Source organism: Nycticebus coucang, chromosome 5, assembly GCF_027406575.1.
Source record: "Nycticebus coucang isolate mNycCou1 chromosome 5, mNycCou1.pri, whole genome shotgun sequence".
In the NCBI taxonomy this organism is placed as follows: Eukaryota; Metazoa; Chordata; class Mammalia; order Primates; family Lorisidae; genus Nycticebus; species Nycticebus coucang.
The window spans coordinates 74304650-74331514 of NC_069784.1; the positions used below are offsets into that span (position 1 = coordinate 74304650).

Consider the following 26865-nt stretch of genomic DNA (forward strand, 5'->3'; position numbering starts at 1 on the left):
AACCCTGGGATGTGTGTTTTATTGCAGTGCAAAACCCAGTAAATTAACAGTTATCATAGAATATCATTAAATGCTTAGAGTCAGGAGAACATAATGGAAGAATGTTTCACTCAGCTTGGGAATGAGGAACTTGAGGAATACTGGGGAAGAAAACTGAGGGAGGTCTATTCAAACTGAATTTTGAGAAGTGAGACTTATGCAAAAGTTCCAAAGCAGATAATCAGGAAAAATGTGAAGGGAATTTTGGAATGAAGGGGATTTTCAAGTAGTCTATATGCAAGGCATGGAGAGTGGAGAGACCCAAGCATATTCAAACATCTTCAATCCGTTTCATGTGCTTGAAAGATGGAAAGAATGGGAAATCAGAGCCAGGAGACAGGACTCAGATCCAAAACTTACTTCAGGAAAAAACAGCAGCATAGATTTTATTCTGAAAGCTATAAAGATTCACTGAAAGCAAAAATCAAAAGGAACATAAAATTATAAATGGTCAATTTAGGGCTTTAGGAAAGTACTATGATCAGTTTTCCTTTGTAGAAAAATTAATTTGCAGTTCCATGGAAAAGAATTTAATATTTTCTTATCCCAAAGATTGTTCTTTCTCCATTTTTGCAAGCCCTTTCTCCAGAACTTCCAGAATAACTAAAATGTTTATCCTGGTGTGTTAGCTCAGTTAATAACCATGAAAGAAAAAGCTAACCACCTCCTTACCTCGCACCAAAGTATTCTCACTCCCAGGAATCTTCCAAAAGATAAATTGCTCTCTTACAACTACACTGAATCTCCTTGACTTCAGAACAATTAGTGAAAGGAACAATGTAATCCAAAGTCCAGAGTCAGATACCTAGACATTGTTATATGTGAACAAGGCCATGGTTACCTAGCTTGAGATATGGAGATTTTAAAAACACTTAAGCATTTATATTTTGATAAATATATGCTCACCCATATTTCCAACTCTCTTAATTTGTCTATGCTATATACTTGATTGTCAAATATTATTTAAGAACTTGCTTTGTAGTAGAGTGCCGTGGCATCATAACTTATAGAAACCTCAAACTTTTGGGCTCAAGCCATCCTCTTGCCTCAGCCTCCCAAGTAGCTGGGACTATACATGCTTGCCAAGATGCCCCACTTTTTTTTTTCTTTTTAGTAGATATGTGATCTGGCACTTTCTCAGGCTGGGCTCTAAACTCCTGAGCTCAAGCAATCCATCTGCCTCAGCCTCCCAGAGTGCTAGGATTAGAGGTGTAAGCTACCATGCCTAGCCTGTAGTATAATTTCAAAAACTTTTTTTATTTTAACTTCTTTATTTTTCCAGTAATAACAGGATTTCCTGGTCACTTTTCTGTGAACACATACATTAACATCTACTTAAAATCTTGGAATGGAAACCAGGTAGAATTTTTTCAGTAACACTAAACTTTGATAACGTAATATGTTGTATTAGAGACAGTGGGATACTTGAACTAAAATAATTATTCAATTGATCTGTAGACAGTTCAAGCTCTTCATGAATCAAAATTCTGGTGAAAAGGTTAAATTTGATATTCTTTATTTGGTCTTCAGAAGCTTATGATTATTTAATATGCAGTACAATTTTTATATGAGTTGATAAATTATTGGTTTTCAAACCTTAAAGAGGTTACTTATTGAACATGGTATATATAATGTGTTTTTCATCAAAACACTGTACCACAAATCTGCAGTATTTTACCATTTACTATAAAATCAGCAAAGAAGCAAAATGCACTTACAGTGGCTTATGTAGTCAGCATTGGCCTTCCAAACTGGTCAGAGATTTAATATGTTGTCCTACTCAGGCTTAAGTACATATCCGAGGCTCTACATTACGTATCTGTTGCAAAGTTCCTGAAGTTAACATTGTCAAAAGTATTTCATCTGTAGTAATTACAAAAAGCCACACTATTTACTTAAGAGTAGTGTAACAATTAAGTAGGTAAGAATTTGAGTTTAATGTAGAGGAATGGACACCATGCTTGCAAAGGACAGTTACTGATTCTTACCACATTAAAAGAAAACGCTGAGAACAGGACAGTCTCCTGGCAAGTCTACAGATGTTTTGTGACTTAGGGGCAAGCCCCCAAGTAACTCAGCGTTCTGGAATGAGATAACATCGGTCACTCATTAGTAAACAGGTGTTGAACATTGAAGCTTAGTACTTCTTCATGAGGGTTGTGGGGAAAGAACACATGAGGAAAGAGCACGTGGCAGTCCTTACGCTTGCAGCTCTCATAGGTAATTACCTTAACTCTCCACACCTGTTGTGCATGACCTTACTAAATAGCCTTTGAGGAGGGGGCTCGCGGCTACCCTGCACTAAGGTTAGCCCATCTCCCGCAAGCTTGTATTTCTAATCTGTGTCACGCCTGGTTCCTTCCTGCAGCTACCGAGACCAGGGCCTTAGGGGTCATGACAGTTTAAACTTGAAATTTTAATGGAACAAATTGTATTAAAATTTTAGCTCTTTATGTGTACATATGACACATATATGTATATATGAAGCAAGAATGCAAAAATATAAAGTAAGTTGTGCTTTTAGACCCCATTGTCATAACATCTTTTGCTAATTTTCTAAAATGGAGTTTTATTCTAAGGTAAAAGTCTGGAGACATTCATTCAAAGCCTTGAAGTTGCTACAAAACAAACTAAAATGAATTGTCCAGTTAAGTCTCTAATAACAAGAACATCATTTTTTCTATTTTTAAGAGAGAAAACTTTTTTAAGAAATGGTAGGCTTTCTATTTCTTTTGCTTTTGCCCTTCAGGACTTGTATTTAAAATAGGTTAAACTCATTCTGTGAAAAACTACATCTCTGACTATTTCATGTTAATATTGTCTATTTAAATAAATCATTTAATCAAAGAGGACAAATTAATAAATCCTCTACACCTCTTCTCCTTAATGTGCGTAACCAGTTCCGTCAACATTCACTAAAGAGTCCTATTAAAGGGTTAACAATGAGACCCTGATAAATTCCGGCTCACTGACTCCTAATGCTACTTTTGCAAATATAAGGAAGAAAAAAATAGGTCAAATAACCATGTATTCTCTTCTTAGTTACTTAACTTGCTTTAATTCACAGTGAATTCCACATACTGCAAAATGTCAGAAGCAGCCTTACATTGTTTCACGTGGTAATCATGTAGTTAAGAAGAGTCTTTAAATAAATATGTCAAATTTTGTTCATCTTCGACAGATGATATGAGAAAACTTCTTTATGGGGAATGATGGGTGGAAGAAAAATTACTCATTCCAATTGCGCCGATGGGAAACACAGGTGAGGGTCAGAATCTTAGATTTTTAGCTAAAATAGATTCCTAGAGTGAAAGAGAGAAGTTAGCATCATAAATATACTGATAAAAAATATTAAAAATAAACACTCTTAATAATCATTAATTATTCCTATCTTAACTTATTATAACATATGCATACAATGCCAATAATTTTAATGAGATTTTACCATGTTAAATTTCAAATAAGAAATCTGCAATTTTTAAATTATAAAGTAAAATAATATTTCTTCAAAAAATCAAATTTCTGCAACCAAGATGAGTTTAACATTATAGTAAGACTTAGTAATGCAAAATGAACCCCCAAATCTTAATTTATTCTCTACTTCCTATATGAAGAACTCTTTTCGTATATTTTTCCTCTCTCTGAAATTTGATCTTTAACAAATTAACAGGTTGCCCTTAGCCAGAAAGAGCATGTTCTCCCACAGATTTAAAGAACTTTGTTAGATGTGGAGCCCTGAAGGACAGTGTCTGCTAAAACTGTAGTGTCCCCCTGTTAGGGAATTGCTGATTCATTAGGAATTCTAATGCCATAATACATTGGTCTTATGTTTCATTGGCCAAAGCTATTGTGCTCCTGGCCGCCTCTTCGGGGCCAGTTTAGGCAACAGATGAGAGAGCAACACAGTCATATGACACTAGGATAGTGTTTACATTGAAAAGTGAAAAGACATCCTCTGAGTCCATTGCCTTAATTTTTCACACAGAAGGAGAGAAGTAAAGGTACCCTAGAAAAACAAAGGCTGATTTGTACATTAACATCCCACTCAAAACATCAGCCCCAAACCAGTTAGGAGCCTTCCTCCTACCTCCAGGGCTCCCCTTTTCAGGTGTCAGTGGGTAACTCTCAAGGGCGGTCTGTATTCATTGTCTATCCATCAACCCCGTTGGTTCTAGAGTGAGCCAATGTACGTAGAAAGTGTTGCCCATGATATCTTTGAAGTCGCAAATCATTTAGCAAAGATAACAAGTCAGCTAAGGATGATGGCATGGCCAAAGAATCAGACCTAAGAAAGACAATTCTATCAGCTTAAAATTTATGAAGACAAAGATTCAGATCTCTTTCTCCTTTAACAGACATGGAAATGCTGGCTACCTGAAATTTGACAAAGTCTTGATAAGTAGGATTACTATGAGACTGCTGAATTTTATGCTTTCAAAAGCTGGTTGTCTAACTCAAAATTTAAAATAGTACACATGTTTTAAAATTATCTCTTAAGAAATATTTTATGAAGTAAACGGTGGTTTACTGAACTGAGCTCATATCTAATTGTGAGTGTAAATTGTTAAATTGGGGGGAATTTTGCTTATTTGAATAAACATAATTAAAAATAAAACTATATAAACTTATAACTAAGAGGCTAAATTAAAAAGTTATAACTTTCAAGTTATGTTTCTTCATTTTACTGTGATCTTGAGGCTATTTACATCTATGGTATTGGTATGGCAGAAATACTATATAATGGTGTGCTATTGTTAATCTCTTTCCGAGTCCTCATTGGCTGTCCCTCATTGGTGGCTGGAAACTTGCCATGTTAGGACTATGTACATCACAGATATCATCAAACACTGTGGATAGGGTATTTTTCCTTCTGGAGAGCCACTTATTAAACATTTACCAGCATACCACTGGCTATAAATCCTATGGTAAAGCAAACAACTGATAAGAGCTCAGGACTGTGAAGTCAGAGAATTACTGACAAGAATAGAGAGAAACATGGCTTCCATGGTCGTCTCTAAGGCTGGAGAAAGTACCCTGTGCATGTGTGTATGTAAGTTTAAAATTATAACTGCAAAATACTTTTTGTGTACTATTACAGTTGAACCTGGAAATAAAAGAAACAAAATTCGATGCAATTGATCTATGCATTCATAAATATTTTAATAAATTATAAATGACTATACAATTGATATATTTGAATTGATCAAAAATATTGTTCTGTTGGAGGGACTGGATGTTTTATAAACCTATATGATGTCTGTTTATGGTTACAGTAGTACTGGTTTTTCTTTTCCCAAGGCAGCAAAATTGGGTCTTCTATGAGTTTTTTTAATGCCCACTGGGTTATATAACACATTCAGATACAAAGATCAGAAATATGAGACTTTGGAAAGCTTTATGATTTTAAAAATAAGAAGTTTCTTCATCTCACAGTGAGCCATGTCCCTAAAGTATCCAATGACACTATTTAGTTGAATTTCCCGTGTTGGTATAGTCCACCCGATACTACTTACTTACACCATTCATTTGTTAGGATGCTACTGTCTTAATACCATTTAGTTTAAATCAATGTGGACAGTGGATATATCAAAGGTAAGACTGAATTTAAACACTTAGAGAAAAAATACTTCTATTGTTTTCCTGATCCCGGGGCATTATAGAAGAATTAATTTATTTCATGTGATAAGGTACAGATATGGTTTAATGGACTGAAATTGTTGAGGTGATTCGGACACAGTATAGATAATTGCAATATTTATAATAACTTTCATAATGTAATTCTTCCAAATAACAAAAACTTTGTGAAGTTATGTATATATGTTTATACACATTGTATATATGTGTATATATGTATATATAAAACCTACCTTTTTACAGATGCTGGGAACATTAACACTATCTAAGACAAAATTATACATTTTGTGTAAGAATTATTTCTTGAAAGATAATTATTTTGCTAGAATATTTTGATCCTTTGTTTTTATAACTTGATATATCTACTATGCTATTCATTGAGAATTTCTTTCCTCAAGTCTCTAGTAATTCTGAGAAAGAGTTCATCTTTTATATTTAAGGGAAAGCCTGGACAATGGAAAAATGTCATCTCTAAAAACATAGAAAATCAAGTTCCCTATCTTTGTGCAAAAAGTAATATTCTGCATATTTAACGTGTATGTAATATTCTGCTAGAACAGAATGGCATTTCCACCTATAGAAAAAAACAAAAAACTTTTCTATGGCGAAATAGTCTCTTTTAATCTGAAAAATTTTTATAATTCAATTTGTTACATGCAAGAAGTTAAGTTTTATACCTAAACGGTGCCTGCAATACCAGAGCATTTTTAATTTAAACTGATGTTCCCATGTACAGAAAGTTCTACACATTTTTAATTAGGAATATGAATCCACGTAATCTGTTTGTACAGAAAAGAGTTCATGTTTCTTTTGTTACTGTGTTTTTACTTACTGGTAGAAAAGGAACAAATCATGATTGCTTCATGAATGAATTATTTGTGTTTGTTTGACTTGTGAAAAAAATCATATGCTATTTTACTTGTAATACCTACCTTTGTATATATGGGGCAAATATAAATTAGTTTAGGACACAAGAATCAACTTTATGGTACATGAGTTAAAATGTCTTGAGAAAGTAGTATACAATAATGCTCAGTAGATAAATCTTTCAGGATGATTATTTAAATTCACTTATAAAATCTTTTCTTACATAGAACTGCCCTTTGACTTTAAGCCATATTCTAGAAGTTGTGAGATGGTATTGTGAAAATTGGTCAAAGGGTATCCTGTTCTAATGATAAATAAGAGTGAAGAATGGAGGAAACAAAAGAAATTATAATGGATTAAAAGAAAAACATCTTAGAACTTTTAGTATAAAATAGCTTCCACTTAGCTTACATAGATGTTACATTTGTATTAACCATGCATGCTATTTTGGCCCTAATACGTATCAGGATCACTAAAGTCTGATTACAGCCCATGGATCACTCTGGATTCTAAACACACCTCGACAATTTTCTGAGAAACAAGGAAATATCTCCTTCTCTCTGGGGAGAAAAGATCAAGAGAATCTTAGTCGTAGATCAAAGGCTGATGCTAAGCCATATATACTGAATATTTTAGATGCTACTGGTTACTAATATTTAGGAAAAATAACGTATAAGATACATCAAACCTGCAATAGGCATGTAAAAGAACAATATAATTTTTGTTTGAAATTTATTTAAATAATCTTGATTTTTTTCAGTTTAAACTTAGGGATCTTTATGCATTGTTGTATTTTTCTATAACAGAGCCTCTGGATATCCTCAAAATGCCATTGTATTTAAATCCATTCTTATTCAGTCATATCTGTGTCCACATTGGCATTCATCTTTTTTCCTTATTAATGACATGGAATTCAAACTCACAATGTTATATCGCCACTGGATGTGTCAGGCATGGGAACAGAATTCTATTTATAAATGCATCTACCACTAATCTGAAATTATTATACAGGAAGTAAAGAAAAAGCAGATGACAGACATATACAGAAATATTAATGTAGTGAAATATATTTACTTTGTTACCTAGGATGTGACAGTAGTCCCTTAATCTATAAGAATAATCTCCTCTGCTTTAGCAGCAAATATAAAGAAAGATGCATATTATGGATTTTTGGAGTATCAGCACATCACCCTGCTGTAATATATCAGGCTTCATTGTGACACACTCCCCATTTTGTCACTTTCTATCATGTTACTGTATCTCAAAAGACACAACATTGCCCAACATTTTTTTTTCTTTAGTGCCAAATGGATACCAAATATTCAACACTGAAAATAGGATTATTTTAAAAACCACGTAGTCTTAGCCACAAGCTATTTAAAGGGACATTTTCAGGACTGGATACTGGGAAAATGACTATTCAAATGTATATTTGCAGAGCTTGAATATCTAGTTGAAACAACTGTTTCCCTTCACTTATAAGCATTTCATTCTTAAACAATGAGAACACCTTTCCTGCCCCTTTGATTGTACTCTAAAACACGTTCCTATTGTTTCAATCAAAAAAGTAGGTTTCCTTTTTGTCAGTACACAAATACTGACAATAGTCAAACTGCCTTTTTTGGCTTTTTTTTTCTTTCTTTTTTATTATTAAATCAAAGCTGTGTACATTAATGCGATCATGGGGCACCATACACTGGTGTTATTGACCGATTGACACATTTTCATCACACTGGTTAACATAGCCTTCCTGGCATTTTTTTAGTTATTGTGTTAAGACATTTACATTCTACATTTACTAAGTTTCACATATACCCTTATAAAATGCACCGCAGGTGTAATCCCACCAATCACCTTCCCTCCGCCCCCCTCCCCCCTCCCTCACCTCCCTTTCCCTCTTCCCCCTATTCTTAGGTTATAACTGCCAGCCAGTTCACCCAGCACCATTTGTTAAATAAAGAATCTTTTCCCCACTGAATGTTTTTAATTGGCTTGTCAAAGATCAAATAATGGTAAGTAGCTGGATTCATCTCTTGGTTCTCTATTATGTTCCAGACAGCTACTTCTCTGTTTTTGTACCAGTATCATGCTGTTTTGATCACTATCAATTTATAGTATGGTCTGAGGTCTGGTAGCATGATTCCTCCTGCTTTGTTTTTATTTCTGAGTAATGTCTTGGCTATTTGAGTTTTTTCCTGATTTCATATAAAACAAAGTATTATTTTTTTCAAGTTCTTTAAAGTATGACAGTGGAGCTTTAATAGGGATTGCATTAAAATTGTATATTTCTTTGGGTAGTATGGACATTTTAACAATGTTGATTCTTCCCAGCCATGAGCATGGTATGTTTTTCCATTTGTTAACATTTTCAGCTATTTCTTTTCTTAGAGTTTCATAGTTCTCTTTATAGAGATCTTTCACGTCCTTTGTTAAACTCCCAAATATTTCATCTTCTTTGGCACTACTGTGAATGGAATAGAATACTTAACTATTTTTTTCAGCTTGACTATTGTTGGTATATATAAAGGCTACTGATTTCTGAATGTTGATTTTGTAACCTGAGACGATGCTATATTCCTTGATCATTTCTAAGAGTTTTGTAGTAGAATCTTTGGTGTTTTCCAGATATACAATCATATCATCTGCGAAGAGCAAAAGTTTGATCTCTTCTGACCCTATATGGATATCCTTGATAGCCTTTTATTCCCTAATTGCAGTGGCTAAAACTTCCATTACAATGTTAAAGAGCAAAATTTTTGAACTTTGATCACATAAATGAGTCTGTAGGAAATTTCTTTTTTTTCTTTTTTTATTAATTTTTTTATTAAATTATAGCTGTGTACATTGATATAATCATGGGGCATCATTCACTAGCTTCACAGACCATTTACCAAGTTTCACATATACCCTTGTAAGATGTTGAGTCAGCACCAAGGAGAGCTCCCAGATTTTGTTTTCTCGGCTCTCCCCTGCACTAAAAGTGATACTAGGAACATTTAGCACTATGGTCAATGCTTTGCATAGACTATTGCATTATTTAAACCTCATAGCATTATTGTTAGGTAGCTATTACTATTACCTGTATATGAGTACTTACACTCAGAGAGCTACCACAGGCTGATTTTGTAACTTCTGCTTTAAATTTCTCAGATCCCCCCGAAAACATGATGTAACTTGCAATTTTCATTATTTTTGATAAATAACATGATATCTATGTTTAATACATTAATATATTATATTTAGGTTATTTTAGTATAGCATAAATAATTATGTTAAAGTATTATGTTTTCAGTGCTATAATTTTTATAAATTTGCGGCGAAATGCTTTACATTTTTCACTTGTATAGCTAATATCTATTGTATGTAATTTTTTTTGGTGAGTTTGTCATAAACAAAATTCGATTTGGGGCTAGGTGTGGTGGTTCACACCTGTAATCCTAGTATTTGGGGATCCTGAAGTGGATCCCTTGAGTTCAGAAGTTTAAGACCCCATCGCTACTAAAAATAGAAAAAATATGGGGCAAGACACGATTGTAAGAGCGACTGTACCTAACAAATACAATCAGTGTAACCTGGTTTCTTGTACTGTCAATGAATTCCAAACAATAAAAAAATATAAAGAACTAGAAAAAACAGCTGGGTGTGGTGGCAGGCACCTATAGTTCAGGCTACTGGGGAGGCTGAGGAAAAGGCATTGCTAACCAAAGAGTTCATGTTTGCTGTGAGCTATGATGACATCACAGCACTCTACCTAAAGTGACAGATGAGATTTTATCCAAAAAGAAAAAGACTATGACTTTAATGTTTGTAATGCACATCTCTGTTAAAAATCATTCCCCTGTTTGAAGACTTAAAGTAGGTTCAAACTCCTGCAATCAGATCTGGGCTAAGTTACCTAACCAGTCAAGTTTCCCACTCCTCTCCTGCTACCTATTAATCCATCACTAGGCTTTTACCTCTTCAATATGAAATCTTGAAGTATCTATTTCTTCCTATCTTGGCTTGGGTGACTCCTCTCAACTGGTGAAGCCTTCTCTGCCATCTCCAGCTGTAGAAAATCAACAACTTCCTCAAGCTCAAACTGCTTACTTCAAAAAACTCTTTCTACTTCTGCTGGAAGAATTTATCTTTCTCTCCTTTCTGCTCACATAGTGCTAGCATGTTAGCCATCCTGAGGCCTGTGTCCCAGGCTTATTGTATAAATGCATTAGTGCTTCACAATACGCACAGAATCTTCTATAGAATACCTGTGCTGCAGTTAAATCATCAATCATGCATTTCCTATTGTTTATTTCTACGTCTGCCATTTATTTGTTAGCTGATAAACTCCTTGAAGTATTTCACCTAATTCATCTTTTCATTTCTCCAGCAAATATGGCACTAATTCATCACAGTACATTAAATTGGAGCAGATATTTAAAGCCAAGATAGATTTTGTTTTGAACCCTTTCTTGGGTTTTAATTAAACCCTCATTAAAGTCAGAAGTTTGTAAGTAACCACATTTACATGGATGTGGTTATTATTTGCAAAAATCAGATAAATTATTTCTCTTGGATATTTCAACCTTCTGCCCCTTATGTAGATTTATTTCTATTTATATGTCTTTTGTAAAATGCTTGTTTAATTTTAAAACGTGCTGAAAACTCTCCATATCCGAACACACCCTTCTCCTTCTTTGAGAAACATTTGCACATTCTGTTGGTTTCAATCAGGACTAGATTTTTTACTCAGGAGTTACAATCAACTATGAGCACAGTTGATTATGAGCTCAAGTAATCCACCCACCTTGGCCTCCCAGAGGGCTAAGATTACAGGTGTGAGCCACCGCACCCAGCCTGAAACATATTCTTCTTAGTAAAGTATCACAAGAATGGAAAAGCAAATATCTGATGTGCTCAATACTAATATGAAGCCAGTAGATGATCTAATTCATGCCTACAGAGGAGAAAAACTCAAGGGAGGGGGGAGGTGTGAACGGGGCTGTGGGGTGTTCCCACTTAATGGGCACAATGTAAGGGTGTATGGCACACCTTTTGGGTGCAGGACACAACTACACGAGGTACCTAACTAACTACTAACTACTGTACCTAACAAATTCAAATACTGTGATCTGGCTGTTCGTACCCTCACATAAACCTGAAATTAAAAAAATTTTTTCATTTTTAATTTCTAATTTGATAAACAACAAAAGATACAACCCACATAAACTACACATGTCCAGTCCATGTCCACGTTTTCAATAATTTTTAAGATTTAAACTTGGGCTTTTTTAGAGTTTGAGTGTGTTTTTTGTTTGGTTTTTGTATTATCACCTCTATTTCTTTATTCGTTTTTACACATTATCCTTATTTTTGTTTAAAACAGAAATCACAATTGCATTCTAATTAGTAAAGATCCCTTGGATTCTTCTCTCCCAAATATTCTTTCCCTTGCCATTGTATTCAATTTGATATATATTATTCAAAGTCCTTTTTTTTTTTTTGCTTCTTACATTTCCATGATAAAATGTTGACTTATGTGTTTACTTTCGCATAAATTAAAATACCGTGTCTATATTGTAGGATGTTTTGTTTTTGTTACTTCCAAGTCTATATTGATGAATGTTCCAGGTAAGTAAACATGTATTTTCATGTTTTTGTCTATTGAATAGTTTTCTTGGCTAATTCTGTATCATGTTATTTAAAAAATCATTGACCACAGATGAATGTTTATATACATTTTTAATTATAAAAATCAAATAATATTCTTGTCCATGCTTTTTTGCATAGAAGTGCAAGTATTTCTCTAGAATGGATGTATACAATAGGAATTTGAAGATAAAAAGATATATTTTGAATTTTGACAGGTATTACCAAATTAGCTTCCTAAAGACCTGCACATAATTTTATTCCCACCAACAGTATGTAAGAAGACGAATTTTCTGTACAGCTTTTCCAGCACTGGATATTATCAATCTTTTTAATTTGGGGTATTTTATGTGGCAACAATGCAGTTTCAGTATCTTAATTTAAACTTTCCTGAGTACTAGTGACTGTACAGATCATTTTATATGTTTAGCAACATTTTTATTGATTTCCTTTAAATTTATTATTTATGTAACTTTCTCATATTTCTCATATGTTTTAAGTGTAAAGTACATATTTTGGATATTTAATTTTTTATATATAGAAATTTTTCATATATATAGAAATATTTTATATATATAGAAATATTGCTTATCTTTTTCTTACATGCATACTGCAATTGGTCTATTGAATAGCTGAGTTCATTGATATACTAAAGGCATATTCATTCTGTGTTTTGTTTCAGAAGGCCTTTGATCCTTTGAGAATCCTAGCTTATGCTAATACATTTCATTCTAATAATACTGCATTTTCATTCCCTTAGACATAGCTCTTTATTCTATATCAAAATTTTGTGGGTAGAGATTAAGCATTCCATTTCATTTTTCCCCAAATGCCTCCTTCTTTAAAAAATTAAGCCAAGTGGATAAAATTATACCTATTAAAATATAAAAACAAAGTCATTAAGCAAAATTACAACATGCATTTTCTTTTTTTTTTAGAGACAGAGTCTCACTTTATCACCCTCAGTAGAGTGCTAGTGAGTCACAGCTCACAGCAACCTTCAACTCCTGGGCTTAGGTGATTCTCTTGCTTCAGCCTCCCAAGTAGCTGGGACTACAGGCACCAGCCAGAACGCCCAGCTATTTTTTTGTTGCAGTTTGGCCGGGACCGGGTTCAAACCTGCCACCCTCGATATATGGGGCCAGTGCCCTGCTCACTGAGCCACAGGCACTGCCCACAACATGCCTTTTCAAACAAACTACAACTCATGGGCCAATAAAATATGACTCTCTGTTGTTTATAGCTTGCTGGTTTTACAGTAGTCAGATAGCTTGAACTTCACATCTTTCTTTTTCAGGGGATATCTTGTTCTCCCAAGTGAATTTTCTCAGACGTCGTCTAAACAAATTTTAACCACATATCAAATTCTAAAGAAGATGGGGTCAACGGTCAAGCTCTAGCATCAGTTAAATGATGGAGAGACAGAAGCTAAGTCTAGGAATGTCACCTTCTGGGGAGCAGGAGGACAGAGAGGTTCTTCAGGTTGAGAAGCTTGTGGCAGGTTCTGGAGGGGCAAGAACAGAGTAGAGCCTGAACTTCTATCCCTGGAACGAAGTGAGTAGCATATAAGATGTTAAGAGGTCCTGGAAGAAAGAAGGACGGAGATAATGTTTGACTCCAGGCAAATATATAAAACACTCAGGTAAGGATTTCATTACAACCCTCATCTCCCTGTATGAATTTCTCAGCCACTGACCACCACTTCTTGTTAAAAGTAAAATTTTCCAGGGACAGAGAAAGCAGAAATGGTACCTTCTGACATTGTTTGATGAAGTTATTTCTAGCTCTTATGATTTCAGATGAACAAAGAAAAACTAGACCTCTACTTGTTTGTCTTGGGAAGCAAAATATGTAATCAGGGGATGGAAACAGTAATATATTTTGATGCTATTACATGCTAGATGCTTTCTATATTGTATTTTTCTAAAAATTTTGCCAATAACTTTTTCAGGTAGGTCATTGTCCTCATTTTGGAAAGGAGAAAACAGGTTCAGAATTGCCGCAGGGTAACAATGTCAGAATTACAGTTTAAGTACTTCTAACTATCCAGTCTGGGCTGTTTTGATTACTCTGCTTTACCAACTATGGAAGGTCAGGAGCTACTGGGCAGCTTCCTTTCTCTACCAGCTCCATTGTAATTGTTCTCCGGTGGCCTTTCCCCAGATGACTGCAATCTAAATGTACCATTTTACTTATTTCACCTATAGCCCATTTCAAAAAGACATTTCTCAGGAAAGGAGAAATGTTTATATCCCTAAATTGATAGTTTGCATTGGATATTACACTGATTCATAGACCACAACTCTCCTGGGGCAGCCTTCCTTAAAAAAAAAAAAAAACATGCATGCTGGGAAGATGAGTTTGTTTCATCTCAAATGCCAGTGTCGAAATGACTCAGCAGATGGGAAAACTGGAGCAAAATTAAAATGGCTTTCCTAGCATCGCCAAGACTGGAATTCAGAATCCTTCACTTCCAAGGAAAGAACAATAAAAACAAAATCAATAAGCAATATCCTGGAAGTGTTCACCCTTAGAGGTGCTGCACCTACAAGTAGCAGTTTGCTTTCCATAGATTCGTGATAATAAAATAAAATCTTTCAGGTTAATGAAAAAACCTGTATAATGTGTTAATGGAAGCAAAATGTCAGTGCCCTTTAGCTCAAACAGTAAAACTTGTGCTCATGTAGAAATGGATATGTTTTTAAGCATTAATAACCATAAAGCACTGAGAGTCTCTTTACTTCAGAGAAGAGGTTAGTTTGATTTTTGTTTTTCCCAAAATGCACTTACCAAACTTTCACAGGATCACAAATCATTTAATTTATATTCATAGGACTTATTGTTCATATGCCACAAAATGCAACAAAAGTACATTTGGAAACTGCGTTTTTTTAAAAACTCTGTTTTAATAATTAGAGAAAAAAAACATGGCAATTGTCTCTAGACTTTTAATTCATGTGTGTATTTTGTTGGGCTTTTGGGTGCAGAGGGCGGAATTAATCACAGTTATCTGTGGTTCCTTGTTGACGGTGGTTCACGCAAGGTGCTCTCTTGCTTCATCCATCACCTCACTCCTTTGATCCCCGTACCCATTGCCATTCCTTTCCATGGAAAAGCGACAAGGAAACAGTTTTCATTTGTAAACTTTTATTTGTGTGTACTGATTTTATTCTGCTATTTTAAAGTTATATATTTACTTTTGTTCTTACAGTGTGTCTCAGTTCAAGCTTCTATAGCAGAATACAATAAATTGGATAACTTAAATGCTAAACATTTATTGCTCATAATTCTGGAGGCCGGGAAGTCCAAGATCAAAGGACTGACAGATTCAGTGTCTAGTGAGGACCTGCTTTCTGATGTGGAGATGGCTATTTTAGAAATCCAAGGACATTAATAATCAACTTCCATCCACAAAACTTGCAATATCAGTTTCCTAAAATACACACAGTATTTAATTCTTCTTAAAAACAAAACAAAACAAAAAAACCATGAATTTGAAGCAGCACCTTCAGTTCACAGCATGGTGGTTGTTCCTAACTATGGACATAAATGTGTGCTCACTTGCTCCTAGTAATTTTTTAAACATATCAGTATCTGCTTATACTCCTAATTTCCTGTTCCATTGGTTTTCCTTTATTATTGCATCACAATGATTATAATAATTTCTCAATTTGGGGTCCTGAGTGGTGGAGTCATTCTTTTTTATTTTGTTTAATTTTTCTTCTGTTTGTGTTCTTAACAAAATATTAATGCATTGTTACAGTTATTTGATCATCTTTACACTCCATACCTCTGAAAGTATCCTTCTAAGCTATTTTTCTTCTTGTGAGTCTTAGCACGTTAGTGTTTTTTATATTAATCTCTCTGTTAATTCTTAAACTATGAGGCCTTTATTAAAATTTTTTATCAGAGGGCTGGGCATGGTGGCTCATGCCAGTAATCCTAGCACTCTGCAAGGTGGAGGTGGGAGGATCACTTGAGCTCAAGAATTCAAGATCAGCCTGAGCAAGAGTGAGACCCGGCTCTACCAAAAACGCAAAATTAGCCAGTGTTGTGGCAGGTGCCTGTAGTCCAGCTACTCAAGAGGCTGAGGCAGGAGGATTGCTTGAATCCAGGAGTTTGAGATTGCTATGAGAGAGCTAGACTGACACCACAGCACTTTAGTCTGAGCATTGGAGTGAGACTCTGTCTCAAAAAAAAAAATTACCAGAAAAAATATTTATTGAATCGTCGACTGTATGTAAAATTCTAAATGCAAAGTTTCTTTTCCATTAATACTTTAAAAATAGGGTTTCTTGTTGTTTTTTTTTTGTTGTTGTTGTTGTTTTGGTATTTAGTGTTGCTTTAATAAGTTTGATAACGTTCTGATTCTTACTTCCATATAGGTAATCTACTTTTTTATGGAGGCTTTTAAAAATTTACTGTTTTTACTTGAAGTTTGCACGATTACTATAATTTGTCCATGTGTTGGTTTACTTCTTTACTTCTCCCGTTGCAGTCTATAAAGCCACTGCTATTTGAGGTTATCATCCAGTTTTATTGTGGACAAATTCTTTTCATTAATTTCTCACACGTGTCCTCTGATAATTTCATTCTTATTCACTATCTTTTTCCTTCATATCTTCTATGTCTTTATACCTTGTTGATGTCTTTGGGGATAATTCTATAATCTGGTCTTATAAATCACCAATATGATCTATATATAAAATAAATGTTCGTTAGTATCTTTTCTGCCTATCTTCTTATTCATAATTTTTTTCATTTTTTTTCTTTTTGTAATATCTTGGTTTTGCTTCAATTACTCATATGTTCCACCATTTTCTTAGTTATATTTTTATGCTTCCATTAGATTTTTTTACATTGAGATAACTTTAAAAATTATTATGGAAAGAGCATTTAATATGCAATCTCTCTTCTTAATTATTTTTAAAGCACAAAATACAATATTATTACTTGTAGGCACAATGTTCTACAGCAGATCTCTAGAGATGACTTTACTTGCATAACTAAAAATTTGTACTCCTTGATTAACAACTCCCACTTCCTTCTCCCTTCCAGGCTTTAACAAACACCATTCAATTTTTGTTACTGTGGAGTTTGACTGTTGGTCCTTCTGTGATTTGCTTACTTCACTTAGCCTAATGTTAAGGTTCGTTCATGTTGCTATGCACTGTAGGATTTTCTTTTTTTGAGGCAGAATTATATTCCTTTGTACAATTATGACACATATTTTTATCCACTAATCCACCAGTGGACATTTGGATTGTTTCTTGGATACTGTGAATAATGCTGCTACAGATGTGATATACAAATATCTCTTTGAGATCCCTCTTTCAGTTGTTTTGGATAAGTACCCAGAAGTGGAATTACTAGTAATGACAAACTATATGAAAAGAAAATTAAGAAAATGATGCAATCAAAAAGAATAAAATACTTAAGATTAAACTTAATCTTGGAATACCTACTTTTCAGTATTTATAAAAGAAATTTTTAAAATACACAAAATATGGAAAGCTATCTCATGGTCATGGATAGGAAAATTTAATATGGTTAATATGTCCATACTACACAAACTTATATACAGATTCAATGCAATTCATAACAAAATCTGATTCTGAAACACACAAGAAAACACCAAAGACCCAAAATACCCAAATGAATTTTGAAAAAGAAGAATATGAAAACACTGCACTTCCTGATTTTAAAATATATTATAAAGCAACAATAATTCAAAGAGTATGGTACTGTGATAAGGACAGACAGACCAATGGAATGAAATGGAGAACCTGCAAATAAATTCACAATCTAAAGTCAACTGATCTTCCACAACAGTGTTAAGAATATATGTGGTAGGAAAAATTGTCTCTTTAACAAATGAGTTTATGGAAAATAGATATCCACATGTACAAGAATTGAATTGTACCTGTATCTTCAACTATACATAAAAGTCAACCTTAAATTAATGCCTTCAATGTAAGACATGAAACTGTAAAACTCCTGGTAGAAAATATAGGAAAAAATCTTCATGACACTGATTTTGGGTTGATTTCATAGATATGACACTGAAAGCATAGGTAACAAAAGCAAAAATACACAAGTAGAAGTACATAAGGCTAAAAAGCTTCTATAACACAAACAAAACAATTGAGGAGAAATATTTGCAAACCATGTATCTGATAAAGGTATACAAAATGTATAAAGAATTAATACAACTCAATGCTAAAAATCTAATAATCCAATTCTAAAGTAGGGTAAGGGCTTGAATAAACATTTTTCTGAAGAAGATATACTAGGTATGAATGACCAAAAGTTATGCGAAAAGGTGTTCAATGTCACTAATCATCAAGAAAATGAAAATCAAAGCTACAATGAAATAACACCTCACACTTGTTAGGATGTTTATTATAAAATTTAAAAAGAGAACAACAAATGTTGGCAAACAAATGAAAAATGTGCAACCCTGTATACCATTAGAAAGGACACAAAACGGTGTAGCTACTAATGAAAATAGTATGAGGCTTCCTTCCAAAATTGAAGATGCTTCCTTTGCATTATTAGTTTACTCCTTTCGATGATTCTTTTTCAGTTGCTCTAGACTGCATCACTTTGTTGTCCTGTTTTATTTCTGAGATATTTGTGCCCTTCAGTTATGTAGCTGTTCTGTCCTTCAAGTTCCTATTTTCTGATGGTGCTTTGGTAGAAGGGACTTAGTCCATGTCCCACATAAATTTGAAGGGAAGGAATGAACCCAGGAATGAGAACTCCAGATACCACAGAATATTTTTTGTTAACTCCTCAATTTCCTGGCCACTAATGGATGCCACTAATTGGGGATGACTTTAACTCAGGAAGAAGCAGGTTTGGGAGCATCACATTTACCGAGATTGTCATTTTGCAGGTACATGTCTTTGGAGTGAGTAAGAGGAAGCGGCTCGGTTACCTAAAGACATGTGGTCAATGCCATACTACTTTTCTCAACTCTTCATCCCTGGAGAGCTTTTGGGCTATATGCTCTCTTTATCTCTGTAATTAGTATATGCTAAAAAATCTAAATAAAAAGCAAGACAATTACATGCTTTGTGAATCCCCAAACTGTATGTAAAAATTTGAAAAGTTTATTTGGCTCCTGCTTTAAACAATAAACTATTTTATAAAGATGTAATTTATGAAGCAATTTGAAATTTGAGCACAAACTCCATATGATAAAATATTAAGAAATTATTGTCAATTTTAAGTGTAATAGTGATATCATAGTTATGTGAAATAGAAGTTCCTCAATTTTTAAAGATACTTATTGGAATATTTAAAAACAGAATGGATTAACAAGCTGTGGTATATATATATCATGAAATGCTATTCAGCCATTAAAAATATGGAGGCTTTATATCTTTTCTATTAACCTGGATAAAGTCAGAATGCATTCTTCTTAGTGAAGTATCACTAGAATGGAGAAGCAAGAATCCAATGTACCCAATTCTAATATGTAGGCAGTAGAGGATTTAATCCATAACCATATGAGAGGAAAACTCAAAACAATTCGAGGTGCGGGGTGGAGGACGAGGGAGCAGGGAGAGGGGAGTAAGGAAGGAGATGGGGCTTCATGGGGTATGTTACAACTCTGGGGGTGGGACACAATTGTAAGACGGACTTTACCTAACAAATACAAACAGTGTAACCTAATTCTTTGTACCATCAATGAAAGAAAAAAAAAAGCTTGAAAAGAAATAAAAAGATAGTATGACCGAAGATTGTAGTATAGATTAAAAAAAACTAGCCATGAGTTGAAAATTGCTGAAGGCTGGACAAGAGTACGTGGGGATTAATTTAAACTTGCCTAGTTCTCTTTGCATTTGCTGTTTTCCATAATAAAACATTTAAAAACTAGCTGTAGGAAATATCTTAGTATTTTCTTTTAACCTCATGTTTTAACATAAATGAATAACAACAGAAATATTGATAAGTAAATATCAACAAAAATAAAGCATTAATATTATCTCAAAACATATTGTAATTCTCAAATAAAACTTATGGTTTTTTTTACTTCAACAATAATGTACTGAAGTCTATCCTTGTTCCCAGCATTGACTTTAAGATTGCACATTTATACTTATTCAAATAATAAAAATATCAAAGTATAGCTTCTTATTCTAATGTTATGATGAAATATAAAATCTGGACATGAATATTCTTAGAGATAGGTTATTGCTTTCCTTCTCTCTTCTTTTATTTTCCTTATCTAGGTTTTAGAAATGTCAAAAGTATTTTCTATTATCTACAGAAGAGGTCAACACACTTGTTCTATCAAGAGCCAGATAGAAAACACGTAGGCTCGGTGGGCCTTGTGGTCTCCCTGCCCTTGCTCAGCTCTGTTGTCCTAGGATAAGAGCAGCCATAGAAAATGTGTAAACAAACGGATGAAGCTATATTCCAATAAAATTTTATCTAGAAAAACAAGCTGTGGACCATATTTATTCGAAAGGCAAAGTTTGCTTATACCTGATCTAGAGGTATCGTTAAGTGTTAGAATGCATTGCTAAAGCATAGAAAACTTGGATAGAGGATGGGCGGAGAGAGGGTGATTGGTGGGACCATACCTATGGTGCATCTTACAAGGGTACATGTGAAACTTACTAAATGTAGAATATAAATATCTTACCACAATAACTAAGAAAATGCCAGGAAGGCTATGTTAACCAGTGTGATGAAACTATTTCAAATTGTATATAAAACCAGTGCATGGTGCCCCATGATCGCATTAATGTACACAGCTATGATTTAATTAAAAAAAAAGAAAACTTGGATAAATAGAGAATTATATGTATTAAACAGCTGAGATTTATTTTCTTAGGAAGTCAGGGAGATAAACTATAAAAAAAATTACCTAATATTAGATACGTTAAAAGGTTATATGTAACATATGCTTAAGTTATAAAGCAAATACATGTGCACACATACACACACGCCTGCACACTTGCCCAGATGAAGTAAACCAAACTAAGAATTTACACAGTAAAAGCTTTTATGTACTGCCCCAATCCCATCTAACTTTTCCCCATAAATATGGAATTTGATAATTTTAACCAGAATTTTTGTGTGCTTTCTGAGTATTTAATGATTAATCTTTCTACCCACACATTACAGTCTAGAGAAATAAAAAGATATTTTGTTTATCTAAAAGAGTAATGTATTTTCAGAACTGCTTACCTTGGACACAGCAGGGTCTGGTCCATTATGCGTACAGCATTTCATTATACTTGCAAAATTATAACTATGGAAAGGCAACGTGATATTATTTTTATTATTGTTGATATTAATAGAATTGTTCATAATGCAGTTGTTATTAATGATGCAATGTTATAAAAAGAATACTTAATTATTAATGGCATTGATATGACATTATTAATTTTGATACTAAAATGAACATTTCATTATTCCAGATGCAATTATATTGTAAGACACAAGTTATTGCTAATAGATTATATAACACTTTCTGCAGTCTTGTTTTGGCACATGGTAATTAGCTGTAGGTTTAAATAGCTGAGTAAAAAACTAGCATTGGAATTTCATTTTAGGGTAGTAGACGATCAGAGCATTAACCTAGTGGAGCAGGGCCAGGTAAGAAAAATGGTTGGCCAAACTTTTTCAGGCCATGTCCGTCTGTTCAGGATGACTTCTCAGGCCTGTGCCAGAGCATAACTGATAGGACTGGGAAGTGAAGACTGGGCTGGGAGGGGGCTTCTGTCATGTCACATTTCCTCCCCAGTAAATCAACACAGAAATATCTCTTCTGTTCAGCATTGGTTATTAAGATGTGATATTATCTTGTGATTTATAGCATGTTGTCAAAATGCATTTCATTTTGCTTTGTTTCAATAATAAAATGAATTCTTCCATAATTTCTTTCTAGTTGTCTCAGTTGTTATGTACTCCACGCTTTTATTTCCTTATATTCTTCTCAGCCTTATTAATACGAGTGAAGAAAGTATATCCCTCCATAATTGCTTATAGCCTGTACAGTGCAATGCAGCAAATTACCTCATTTTAGATAATTCTTTTGTAGTGGCATGATATTCTAACACTTAAAAGCTCTGTGTAGAAGCAGATAGCTTTGCAAATTACTTTATAATCTTGGTCAGCTTCAACTGGTTATCCCCACAGAACATTTTAGTCTTTGTCCTTTAACAACCATCCTGCACTTTAAAAATCCTCAGGCACAACTTGAAGGGCAGTTGAGCAGAAAAACTAATAGAAGCAATGAAATATTCCCAGGTAAAGCCTAAAGCAGGATTTCCAAAGGCCTCTCCTATACTCTTCATGCCTCCATCCCCTCTTGACCTTAATACCTATAAACACACTTCCAAGAAGCTACTGTACCTGTGATACTTTGATGCCCAAGGTTAAAGGGATCAGATGTTGATATGCTTTTAAAACAAGGCAGGCTGATATTTGTTTATACACTTACATCCCTCTGTGAGGTAATAATCTAAGACTTGTCTCTTGCATCTGTTAGTAATCAGAAACTCAAAATGAAGAGAAATTAAGATGAGCAAAAAGTTTTAGTAGAGTTTGTAAAAGTAAACTTTGACATTCTTTGCATATTCTAATTCTCAAAAATGTCCTCAGACATGTGACAATTTATTCTTAACATAAAAATATTACTATTAAAAAATGTTACTATTGAAGTTGATAACTTTTTAAATTTCCTTGAACATGGGATAAAAGGCCAATGAAGAAAAGAAGCCTGACCTTATCTTCCTCATAGAATAATTATAATATCTATAGTGTACCTTAAAATAGTTCAGCATAAAGAGTCTGAACTAATGTTTAAGCTGTATTCTAAGGGTAAATAGTGGTTTAATCAGGAACTCTCATACCACAGGTGGTCACTGAGCCTTTAATCGGAATGAAGAGTACTATCCAGAGGTAACTATTACAAGTACTTTATCTAGTATTATCTTTTATCAAGATCAGAGGCTCTGCTAATTTTTGTAAAGCCTAGAGGAGAAACCTGAGATTTCACTGGTGATATTGGTGACTTGTTAATTAGAATAAAGGATATTATAAATGACATTGGTGGAATTAGTACACCAAATATAAACCCTTTTTCTGGCACATTGTAGATACTTCTCCATCCTTCCACGGGCAGAGCATTAAAGTCCAAGGACCCTGGCCTGTGCCATTAGGGGTGGCAAAGTGGGCAGTTCCTTACACTTTCTCATGTGCTGCTGGATCAGAGGACTCTTGGACTTGCGACTCTGGCAGCAGGTTAGCTAAATCTGGCTATTGGAAGAATGTTGCATGTGCCTCAGGTAAATTTTTTATTCAAGGGTTTCTCCAAACTTTAGAGAAGACGGGAATGTCAAACTCGTAGAACTGACTTTACGACTATTTTGTGATTTCTTACTGATAAATATCTAGGTATGTTGCTAGCATTATGTCTAGTAGCAAGTTGTGGGAGGTAGTTAACTTCCACCTACCCTGAATTTCCAAGGGCCTTCAAGATACTCTGAAAAGAATCTAATACGTTTTTATGACCCGAATCACTTAGATTAGTTCACTACAGAAAAATGGGGAAATAAAACACAAACTAATCTGGTACTCATTATACCTAGAATATAGGAGGTGTTAACTTCCATATTTTCCACTGACTTGGGGGGTAAAATGCGTCTACTCTATAGCTCTGATTTAGATTTAGATTTAGAACATTTCCACTGCTCCTTTCCCCTAGCGGATATCATGCTGTTTTTTCTTTGCTCCAATCATTTTTGTTTTACTCACTGTCTTGTTGGTATCCTCTTGGTATGCTCCACAGCTAAGCTAATGGATATAACTGGCTAGAGGTCAGAGTCTTATAGTTTGTGTCCTCCTAAGGGCAAAGAGAAAGTCTGGCTTTACTGTAACAAAAAGGCGGAGTTCTCTATTTAACAATAAACAGCATTGTGCTTGGGAAGCAGTAATTATGATTATGGAATTATTCAATTGAGACTCTATATCTGTGTTTCCTATATCGAATAATCAAAATGTGCATTCTTATTTTATATTACTATTGCACTGTATTTCCCAAGTGATTTACATTTACAAATTAGCTTCTGCATGTGAGAGTTTGATCTGAAATGAGGATAGTGATGGTGTTCCCTTATATCCATGGGGAGGCTATTCCAAAGGTTAAAAAAATATATCCTGTTATATTATCAGTGATTCCCTGATGGATTATTCATCTAGATTTTCATTTGCACAACTTCATTCACTGCTGATGTAGAGACAATGGTTTGATGATCATATAATACTGCTGCAACTACAAATAAGTAATTATAAAAACATATCATTTATTTTATTGTGAATCAGTCTTTTAATTTGGCATACAGTTTGTATATTCCCATTAACTGTAATCATTTTTGCTGCATTGAAGAGAGTAACTTGCCCAGACCCTTGAAGTTTTAGTGCTTGTAAAAAAGAAAGAAAGACAGAAAGAAAGAAAGAAAGAAAAGAACAAAAAGAAAAGGCACAAAAGCTCAATGTGGGTAAAAGATATGAATAGATAGTTGACTTACAAGTAAATGCAAATAGTCCCTTAACATATGAAAAGATGCTCATTCTCAGTATAATACGAGAAATGCAAATTAAAAATACAGTAAACTATCATTTCTCACTTATCAGATTGAACAAAAATAATAAAAATTTTACAGTGCAATTTGTTAGTGATGCCATGGAGAAGTATTGCTGGTAGGAAGATGAACTAGAACAGCACCTGTGGGGAATGTGGCAATTGAATATTTATATATATGTGTGTGTGTATATGTGTATACATATGTGAACATATGCATATGTGTATATGTATATATGCATTATGTATATATATGTACATTTTATATCTATATGGTGATGTAAAGTGATTTTTAGGATAAATTGTTAAGAGAAAATGCAAAGCACTTAACACTTTATAATATGCTATATTTTGTGGAAGACCTATGAATATACATACAAACATATTTGCTTTTATCTTCAACAAGAAGCAAGAGATGGCAAAACTAAAAACTAATCAAAATACTACCAATAAAAGAAAGTAAGAAGGGGGCGGCGCCTGTGGCTCAGTCGGTAAGGCGGTAAGGCGCCGGCCCCATATACCCAGGGTGGTGGGTTCAAACCCGGTCCCGGCCAAACTGCAACCAAAAAATAGCCGGGCGTTGTGGCGGGCACCTGTAGTCCCAGCTACTCGGGAGGCTGAGGCAAGAGAATCGCTTAAGCCCAGGAGTTGGAGGTTGCTGTGAGCTGTGTGATGCCACGGCACTCTACCGAGGGCCATAAAGTGAGACTCTGTCTCTACAAAAAAAAAGAAAAAGAAAGTAAGAAGGAGTGGAGACAACAGCAAGACATCTGTGAGTGTACCTTGTTACATAGTTTTGAGTTTCAAACCGTGTAAATATTTAGCTTTTAAAAAAGCAAAGAAAAAGGAATTTTTAAAAATTGAAAACAAACTAAAAAAGTGAGCTAAACTGTAAGCCATATTACTATCCTAAGTACAAAAAGAAGTGATTATTGTACCTAACACTAAAATAGTATTGTGTTAGGATGTCCCTTATGAAGCCTAATCTGCGGGAACACAAGGAAGGGTCTGTAGCAGCCTGTATAGCCTCTGGAGAGGAGGAGTGAGACTTACAAGAAATACCTGTACAGCTCAATAATGGAACACCTTGGTGGAAAGGGCATGGAGAGGGATTTAGCTCTCCTAACAAGCATGAGAGCTTGCAAGATGAGAGCAGTGGTGAATTGGCAGTCTCTACACCTGCGGTGTTGAGAGGCACGAGATCACCCTTATATTAGGCTGGAGGAGAAGGCAGTCGGGAGCATGCGCATTCTATCACGGACCGCTTACTCTCACTGTCTCCTCTCCTGCCTGCAGAAGGCCAGCACTGTGTCTCTCTGCTGAAGATCACTAAGCTCTGCTAAAGACTAAGGTCTATCTTTCTAAGAAAACTGCTTTACTCTCTCTAAGACACACTCTCTCTCCTGCTGAAGTAGATAGCCCTCAGGCACCTAAGACAAATGGTTCCTGAGTAAGGTAACTTAGCAGTCCGCATCTGGAACTTAGATAAGCTGTCCAAAACCGGCCAGTCCCAGGCCCTGACAAGGATCAGCAAAGATACAACAGTGGCTTTGTTATTTTGGAACTGTTAAGAAGATAGGCACAGCAAATACACCCTTATGTTAATATCATTACCAATCAAGATTTTTAGATAGTAAAAAAGACACAAAGTTATGAAATCAAAGAAGTTAGACAAAAATCTGTGATTTTTAATTTGAATCCAAAATGTTAGCATGAACTCTCATTTGCTTCCATGTTTTGAAAACAATTGTATTTTGTGACTTTCCCTAAGGAAATGGTACAGAGGCAATAAAACATTTATGTAAAGCACCTATAATGACCACGTTAATGTTTTCAAATAATACTTTTAATGAGAAAAGACCAAAGAATCCTTTTAAAATGACTAATTTCAGGTCTTGAACAGGAAATGTACAAACTGATCATGGGACAAATTGTTGCAGAAGCAAAAAGGTGCTGAAAGACCAAAGGCATCATGTTAAAAGAACACAAAAGCCGTTGGGTTTCTTCTGGCCTAAGATAAGATGAGGCAAGGCTAGAAGAAAAAAGGATAAAATTGAAACACAATAAAATACATAAAAATTAATGAATTCATA

At 34.4% G+C, this 26865-nt stretch overlaps 1 long non-coding RNA gene across 1 annotated transcript in view; it reads left to right on the plus strand.

The window, feature by feature from the left end:
- Positions 1 to 13556, plus strand: part of LOC128586743 (uncharacterized) — a 52377-nt gene extending 38821 nt beyond the window's left edge. The window contains exon 3 of the long non-coding RNA XR_008380289.1: positions 13466 to 13556. This is a non-coding gene — a long non-coding RNA (uncharacterized LOC128586743). The remainder of the gene's footprint in view (positions 1 to 13465) is intronic.
- Positions 13557 to 26865: the final 13309 nt, after the last annotated feature.